Source organism: Papilio xuthus, unplaced genomic scaffold (assembly GCF_000836235.2).
Source record: "Papilio xuthus unplaced genomic scaffold, Pxut_1.1 DF827542.1, whole genome shotgun sequence".
Lineage (NCBI taxonomy): Eukaryota > Metazoa > Arthropoda > Insecta > Lepidoptera > Papilionidae > Papilio > Papilio xuthus.
In genome coordinates this window covers 707517-717378 of record NW_013531107.1, presented here as the reverse complement: position 1 = coordinate 717378, position 9862 = coordinate 707517, and the positions used below count along the sequence as shown (strand labels likewise).

Sequence of the window (9862 nt, the reverse complement as noted above, 5' to 3'; positions counted from 1 at the left end):
CAGGCAGGTTTCCGCAAAGGTTACTCGGTGATCGATCACATCCACGCAGTACGTCAAGTATTAGAAAAGTACAACGAATACCAACGCACTTACTACATCGCATTCATTGACTACAGTAAAGCATTTGACAGATTAAATATAGCCTTTTTTAATTTTGCAACAGTGTTTCAATTAAGCATTGAACCGCGTAATAGATAAAACATTTGAAGTGCATTGTAAAACGCGTTACGGTTAGATAAAAACGATTTCTAATCTATATAGCTACTCATAACAGATATTAGCTTGCAATAAGCATAGAAATGTTTAATAAAATCTAACTTCGGCACATCTAACATGCTCCACCTAACTTTTAAATTATCTTATTTAGGATGGATTACTTGATACATCAGTTGTTATAGTCTAGATTCTAATACAATATATAAAATGTATACACTAGCTGTTTCCCGCGACTCCTTCCTAATTAGAAAGAAAACTTTATGAGTAGCCTATGTGTTCTTCCAGACTTTGGTCCTCATCTGTGCCAAACTTCATCAAGATCCGTTGAGGTGTTTGGGAAATGCATTCAAAAACATCCATTCATCTGTATAAACATATTTATAATATTAGTAAGATAATATTGCAATATTTTTAGTTAAAATCTGTAAAAACCTACATCGCGTGTTAAGATAATCACACCAATCACCCACCTCTCCATTTTTCCATTACAACGGTTTTTCTTCTTTAAAAAGTAATGTACCAAGGACAATGAACACTGATAGGCAATATTTCACGCCCGGCCGCCGTGTAACAGTAAAATTGGAAAATATATTCACTTAGAATCCTTGCGTGAAGCTCCCTCAATAGATCAATGTGGAGGTATCCCTAACGCCCTTATTTGTACGATAAATGTAGTAGAAATAGATGGAAGGTATATTTAAACGTTTAGCTTTTATTGTACGATTTTTTTGGTGTTCCGCTTCGAGGATTAAACGGTTATAGCGATCCTTTAGGCTTTTGTAAAAGATTGGACTTTATAACTATAAGTAGATTCTTAATAAAATAAGACCGTGTTATATACATGCGTAAAAAAGATATTCATCATCATCAGCAACATACCCACTGAGGGCCTCGAAGCCTACCCTTAGGTAGCGGTGACTAAGCCATAGTGAACCACGCTGGCCCATTGCGGGTTGGTTGACTACACATATATCATTGAATCTCTTCTCAGCTATGTGCTGGCATCAAGATGTTTTCATTCAACGTAAAGACGTCAGATAAAAAAGACGTAAAATGTCATAATTCTGTCCAAAGAAGAAAAATGTATTTACGATTTAATCTCGGCTCGTTTTGCATTGGCATGTCGTTATCCGGACCCGAAAACCCGACTACCAAAAGACTTGGAAAACAATTTTCTTTTCAAAGTTATTTCCGACTTTATTGAGTTTAGTAAACAAGAGATTGTTATCAGATTTCATTTGGATTCCACGGGAGCCTGGCCTTGGCTTACAAACTAATAACAAATATAAAGTAGGAAAGTTGTTGAGCTACAAAGCATGGAGATAAGCTTATTTTTCTCTTTATATTAAAATAAATTTAATTAAATAAAGTTTGTCTACCACCTTAATGATAACAATTTTACTCTTATTTTTATTTTCACAATTTTGTATACATAGTGTTAGAAAGAAAATCCAACACTGTGCCGGCGCAACACTAGCCTTATTAAAATATCGATGTCTATGTCCCCTCACTAATCGATCTGAAACTTGAATAATTAAAGAAAGCGCGTCTAAAAATAATAGGAGTATTTAAACAATTTTTATGTCACCAGTTTTTGATTAAGATTCAAATCTTTTTCAAATACACGTCAAAACTTTTCTATTGCTTTTAATACACCTACGAAAGATGAATTTATCGATTCTATTTCATATCGAGTATTATCGATTGACCTAAAATACATGATAGACAATACGATAAATCTGTCTAACGTTAACTCCGTACGTTTTAGTTGGAACACAATAATACTTTGCGAATTTAATAAACAAATTTAATATTGGCATTATTTTCCGGGTCATGAACATATGAACAAGGTTTCCAGGTCAAGAGTTGGATAAAATTTGAGAACGTTGGCTTTAAACGCCTCTGGTCAGGGACGAAATCCGGGTTTTATGTTGCGAGACATCAAAAGTGTGACATGCATCAGTCCTCGTAAGTCTCACGTTACTTTCTCATTAAAACAACCGTTCATTAAGTTTAAATAACTACATTACGCATTCGTATTTTAGTCGATTTTGAGTCTAATTACTCATCCCGATTGCTACGTAAAGCGATATCGTTGTTTTTTTTTAATTTGGCCATGATATTCAAACATGTCAAATATGGTCAAACGCATGAAATCAAACGTTACATATCAAATAAATTCGAAATAGAAATCGTTTATGAGACACTTAAAAGGCAAAAAAATCTTAAGAAAATCGATTTACTTATGCAATAAGTTATAATAACAAACTTTGTGTTATTTCTGTGTTGTTTCACTAATATTCATTCGTTTCACTATCATCGTGCTGTCGTTTGCCTTCACTATAGCGTAGTCACTTCAATTTGTTATACGTTGAATTTCACCTTTGAGATATCCATCACGACGCTTTGTGACACAATGTTCCTGTATCAAAGCTACATCCGCATATATCCAGTTTCGTACTTCAGTGTAAATAGTCTTTTGTAGCCAAGCATTCCATCTCTGAAACTGTCGAAAAGACCAATATACTTATTCAAACAAAGTACAAAAGATTATGGCAATTTATATAATTACTAAATGATTCATTGGATTGTAATTTGGTTTTTGGAGTGCTATGTAACGGTAAATATTAATTTATAAAGTCAAATATTAATAAAGTTTTGTACATTTTTTTGAAGCCCAATGTTTGACTTTCAAAACCCTTCATAAAGCTGTATTTAATGTTATTTTTAATATTATTTTTATTATAATGTATGTATGTATGCATTAATGGCGAAGATATTATAAATGTTTACTATAAAAATATCAAGAAAATCTATTTTTCTTTCATTAAATCTCCAGAACACAACAATGGAACCCACTTTTCTAACTTATTACGATTCTCATATTATTATTAGTGATTGAAATAAAATAGTTAATATTTAATATTATTTTCATGTTATTATTGCCAATAGAATTTCAATGTAATAAAATACGTTCCCTTTAAGAAAATTGAGACGTCACAAAATTTTTCGTATAAGTATTTCTAAAGACATCCCGAGTATGCTTGAAAGATTTCAAACTTCCCTTCTTGGCTTTCTTGGTATTTTTTTTACAAGAGATAGGCAAATTTTTGTGATGTAAGGAATATTCCAAAGTTACTTTATTCGCATACACTAAAGGGCTTTTACTGTGAGGAAATGTGTTATAAAATTTGTAATAACAAACACGTAGCCGGAACGAAAACATTCACTTTTATGTTATGGATTGGGAACGTGTTCTACTTGCGCTTTTGTTCCTGCATAAAAAGTATATTTCTGTTTTTAATTATATCCGTTGTCTTTTGAATTGACCGTAATTTTTTTTGTAATCACCTGGTTCTCACAGCTAAAGTACACAAATATATAAAGGTAAAATGTACACTAAAATAAAACTTATAAATTAAAACAAAAATTAACAACACAATAATATATCGCAAAAAAACTTTATTTTGTTTAGTGTAGTCTCGTAAATGTACACAAAAAATAAAATAGAGACTTAATTCGTTTAACTCATTTTGAATATTTAATAAAAAAAAAACATAGATTTTCACTGACTATAGAAATTACGGATTAAAAGATTCAGATCTTTCAATCATTTTGTACCAAAGTTTATTTAAGGATACCTGGAGGGCTATTTTTTATTACGTAACTTCAAAACAGCTAAACTGATCTTGATGAAATTTATCACAGATGTAGAATAACATTGAAAAGAACGCAAAGACAACTTACTAAGATTATTCCTTAATTTCGCGCCGACGAAATCGCGGGCAAATTCTATACCCATATACTTTTTAGTGACTTTTAATATGTTCAAATTAGGATCTATATTGAAAGAGGATAGATATTAAAACATTCACAGCCATAACACAGAGGTTCACACAAGTGGAGCTAATATAAATGTAACATTACAAAAATAACTACGTTTTTAAGCTTTCACACATTGCCAATCGTTTAAATAAAAATCAAACAGCACCGAGCAGAGCGTGTTGTTCTTGAATATCAATAAATAAGTCGATGCGTATCTCCCGACGGGTGTAGTCCGTCGGCTAAACGCGTTCCCAATTGAGTTCTCTGAGTGTACTATCACTCATAATTTACCCACTAAAAGATTAAATTCTGCGCCAAGAATGAGATTACATTCCTTGAGTGTACAAACCAATTTGTGTGATACGTGTTCATTGTACAGATTGTGAAAGGAGATATTTTTTTGTGTGAATAATCTGGATATCTCAATCCATCAGGATCCCAACTGATTTAAACTGGATGAGACATGATTTAAAAAATTTAATAAGATATAACTTTATAAATATACACCATCGCTTGGAAGTGACAACTTCAGCTTCGGTCCGACTTAAACGTGACTTTTGATGTTACTGACAGTTTATTCCATCTCTATTGTTTCGAATTCTCACCACTGTTAGCTACCACAGCCGTTGAAGTCCAAAATGGCGAAAATCAAATGGGCACGAAATACTTAGTCTTATAGCCTGTCCGTGTAAGACATGCACATAATAAATGTATGGAATGTTACGTTGGCAACTTCTTCTAATTTTCATAAAACAGGCGACACACAAGCAAGCATGTCTGGTGTTAAGTTACCATCGCATGTAGCCATTGCAATAATAAAATATGTTATAGATTTGCTGATGTTGCGTTCCTTTAAATACAGGAGAAAATTAAGAAGAGTTTTTTTTGCCACATACAGAATGAACGATGATCCAAATGTCTTTTTCAAATATATACAAACTCTTTTAATAATTATTAAGCCATAAATAATACAGGCGTAGAGTTTTCATGAAAATATTTTGAAATTCATAAAACGGTTACAATGAAACATGTAAACACAAATACATTTTACCGCGAGCAAAATTGGTTTCGTTTACTTTTGCATTGCAAATCATTCATAATGCGGTACTGTGATTAACGTTATAAAAGTCGATTACAAATATCATACTAATATTATAAATTCGAATGTTTGGATGGATGGATGTTTCTTTGAAGGTATCTCCAGAACGGCTCAAGGAATCTTGATGAAATTTGGCACACATACTCTGGAAGAATACATAAGCATTAAGTTTTCTTTTATTCCACGTGGACGAAGTCGCGGGCGACAATTAGTATATTCATATATTTCCAAATAAAAGTTGTATGAAGTTCTTATTAAAATATTCAGAATTATATTCACGTTGAGGTTTTGTACGAAGTTTTCAAACCATTTTTCAGGGCTAATTTTCAAACAATTTCTTTCTTGTTAACTACTTTATAAGTTTGTGCGGTTATCGTAAAAATAAATTCGATAATAAATTTTTGTTTTTAAGATCGTCTTACCGATTCAAGATTGTATATTAGATTAACAGACGTATAAAAGACGATAGCCCCTGTAGCTAATTATTTAAGGATTTAATTATAATTTATTTCTTTAAAGTATACAACCGTTGATAGAGATATCAGTTTATTCTCTTAGCTAAATCTTCTTCATGTGCATTGGTCTTCTGCTGGGAATTTCCTTTATCAGTGGTAGAGCCCGCTTTAACATCTTCGCACGAATCAGCCCGGCTTGCCCGGTGAAATACCACAACCACACAGAAGACAGGCGTCAAGTGGAAGCTATTATCATTCTCATAAGGAAAGGATGGGAAGTAGAAATGAACTTTCCGGATGAGAGGATGCATGGGAAGGGAAAATATTTTCTTTCTGTGCATTCTCTCCTCCGTCGATTAAAGGTAGGCAACGCATATGCAAATGCGTATGTCTATGGGCAACGGTCACTTCGCTATTCAGCGATTTCAGGTGGCCGCTCTATCATTTGCTACCTTATGATATATAAATAAAAATCTTTTTACTGTTTCTTCAACGTAGCAGCATTGAGATTCTCTAGAATTATTAAAAGACATTGCACATTTTTTTATTTGCTATGAAACATGCTATGAATCGAGGAATATGTTTTATTACTACTTATAATTTTCTATGTTCTTGATATTTCCTATTGTTTCGATGAAATACGTCTAAATAGAAAGAGATTTGCGACCTTTGCCATATCTAATCTTTACTTAGTTTTGGATCAGAGCCAAAGTCCAGATTAGCAGTGTCTTAAGAAGTAGTCCTTTGTGCCGGGCCCGAGTTACAGAATACTTTAATAAGTTCAAGACCTCTCTGAATGATAAATTAATTTCTAAGCATTAATATTGACATCTGCTCGGTTTACGCTTTGTGTCGAGACGATGAATTTAAGCTTTGCTTTATGCTCGGTTTGCACTTTGAATTAATTTATTGTTCGCGTTAATTTCATAATGATTAGATTAACGGACCATTTTCACTAGATTCTTTAGAGATGGAAAATTTTAATTTGAATGTTTCTAGTGATTTTCATATGGATTGAACTATTTGGTTGTTTTAAGTATTATTTTGTGGAGGTAGTTACATGTATATTGAATTATTTCGAAGACTTTAAGTTCGAATGCAACAAGTAAAACGCGGCTTCATCCCGCTTGTATTCTTGAATGTAACAATTGGATTGTATTTTTTAGGTAAAATTATATAATATATATGCAAAAAATTATGCAAACGACCACATTGTTATAAAATAAATATTATAAATCGGTATTATTATGTTATACCGCAATTTTTTGCTGTTAAATTTAATTAAAATATTGATTTAAAGAATTTTCAAAGATTTCAAAAGGAATTTTTGATGAAAAAAAATCTACGATCTTTTTCGATTATTTCATCACATGCAACTGTAGAGAAAAAATATTTTTTAAAATTGAAAATCAAGCTTACCTTTTCATTAAAAAATAACTGGATGCAGGCACAAGAAAAATCCAGATAAAATTTTTAAAACACAAAAAAATAAGTTCGCAGAAACGGGGCACAGGGTTGTTCTGTTCACTTATTCACTAGATGGTTTTCGCGCGTCAGAAACATAGAGACGTCCGACTAAGCCGACGTCCGCGACAGCACTGCTCCCGGATTCCCGCCCAGCCCACCCTATCCCCTACCTGTTACAGGTACGGTGGGCACATTCAGACCTAAGTAGCTCATATTGATGGACAAATCGAATTGATTTCCGTACCCGACTTATGTACGTATGGTCTTTTATTTCGCGACCTTATTATCGAGCTTTTAATGAGCTTTTATTACAACTTTATATTTTTTAAATTACCATATTAAATTGGCTAATTTATTTGAAAATATAATAAAAAAATCGTATATACGACAGATTCAAAACGTAGATATTAATGTGTACAAAAAGAGGTAAGCAGTAACAGTATATTTAAATTTGGAACGCCTGTCACGCCTTACAATTATATATGAAATATAACTTTTCTCTCATTTTCCTTATTTCTAGCGTTTTTTTTTGTCAAGATAAATGTTGTATTAAACAATAAGATCACACTGATACGACTAAACATGTACATAAACATGTACATAATTAGATATTTCTTCATATCTGTGTAAATTTTTCTCGTCTCGTTAATTTATAGAAATTGCAAAACGTTATGTGATCTAGAAATATCTAATAGTACTTTTACTTTTGAAAGACAAAGGAATTCACATATATTATTCCAAGCTAGTTTTCTTTGGCTGAGGTAAAAATCACGCCTTTTCCTAAGCTATGCAAAAGTTTCTAAATTAAATTCCAGCGCGTCACAAGGTGAGCGCTTTCCTTTTAATGCATAGTTTTCTTTTAATATTTGGAATTGCTTACATTCTCCCTTTTTATTATTCCTTTTAAACCGCTATAACTAACTAGCTTTTGCACGTGACTTCGTATGAGCTAAATTAAAAGGCTACTAATAAATATAGTCTATGCTAGTGTTAATGTAACTTTTTAAAGTCAAAAGATTTAATTGAAATATAATAAGTTGATTAGGTTTTGATTTCTTTTTGTTCTTTGTTTAGTACTTGATCGTTGTTTAATATTTAAAACTGGCTGTCGAAGCTTCTTTTAAAAAAAAACAACTGAGGTAATAGTCTTTACCCTATTCCGTATTATAACTTATTTCTAATCCATATTGATTCGTCCATCTCTTCTCGAGTAACGTGGTAACAAACATTTCAAACATTTGCGTTCGCATCATTAGAAGATCTTACTTATTACTATCTTATTAATATTATAAATGCGAATGTTTGGATGCATGGATGTTTGTTTGAAGGTATCTCCAGAACGACTGAACGGATCTCGATGTAATTTGTCATACATATAGAACATAGTCTGGAAAAACACGTAGTCTACTAATTATGTTTATTTTTTAATCGCTAGCGAACGGAGTCGCGGGTGACCGCTAGTTGATATATAAAGCCTTTGAAACTTGATATAGAAAATAATATTCAAAAGCATATTATTTACTCTCAGTTAATCTCTGATATTTACTCCGCTAACAAATTGTTAATGACAGCTCTTGTCAATAACACGCTAAGCTTTGACTATCAAAAGCTTTGCTACGTCAGATTGATTAGACAGAAGAATCTATCCACTCATTTTTGTTGTCGTCACACATATCTTTGCTTTTGACATCTGCCAAACATCTTGTTCTCTTTTTGTTTGAAATGTTTTTTATTCTGTACAAAGGGATAAAGTTTTTTTTTCTGTATGTGTGTATGGATTTATTCCACCGATATGGTATAACAGGTCACTCGGTCCGAGGCTTTTTGATTTTTAATCACTTTTTAATGAAAAAAAAAATTGTTAATAAAAATATTTAAACTTTAGGCTATTTCTCTACGTGTCTTTTTTAATAATTTTTACTCGATAAAGGTTCAACTTTAGTCTCCGTAGATTTTCCGTAATAAAGAAAAAGTACATTATAAATTAGGTCCTTTGTTCTGTCGCGTTTTAAAATTGCTGAACTTTAAAAGTTTGAACATAAAAACGTAATGAAGTGAAAAATTTCAAATAACCCAATTAAACTAAGCATAGAAGTTTTAATTATTATGTTTGTAAAAAAAATATTTTAATCATCGAAAATTTCAATACTGGCTGGTTTTTGAAGTCTATTAAATTATTATGAGGTGTATAAGTATAAAAAGGATGGCAGTATACATACTCGTACAAAAATTAAGAATTATTTTCTTTCATGAATTAAAAAGAAATTAGGAACTCTTGAAAACTTTTGTTTTGCAAGATTTTATTTATAAATATTATTTTTGAATACGCTAACTCAGAGACGTAAAATGCACACTGTCTTCATCAATCCGGATGCACGATGAGCATTAATCGTCATAAATTACAGGATGTTTACAAAACGAACACAATTTTTGTTTACAACACATTAAAGCGCGGTTGCAGTTAAATGTTAAAATATTTATCTTTTAAAACACCATTTGAATAGTCAAATGACGTAAGATTATAATTTTCTATATCGTTGTATTTTATATTTTTAGTCTAAAGTACAATGTTGATTTTATTATATTTATTTTAGTATCATCAAACACCCTAGAACTAAGTAAGCAACTTCGGAAATGTAGCAACTAAATCTACAGTTAATCCCTCGAGATTTCATTAACTAGCTAATGTACACAGACATTATCACAGACCTACACTTGGCACGCGCCTGTCGTATCCTAGACATTGGGAGATAAACGAACTGAAGCTTTCAACCCATTTGGGTTACATTCGTCTAACATT

General features: G+C 31.8%; 1 protein-coding gene across 1 annotated transcript in view; it reads right to left on the bottom strand.

Moving 5' to 3' along the window:
* Ca-alpha1T (Ca[2+]-channel protein alpha[[1]] subunit T) overlaps positions 1–7178 on the bottom strand; it is an 81072-nt gene extending 73894 nt beyond the window's left edge. The window contains exon 1 of the mRNA XM_013314013.1: positions 7015–7178. The gene's annotated coding sequence lies outside the window, so the exon portion shown is untranslated. The remainder of the gene's footprint in view (positions 1–7014) is intronic.
* Positions 7179–9862: the final 2684 nt, after the last annotated feature.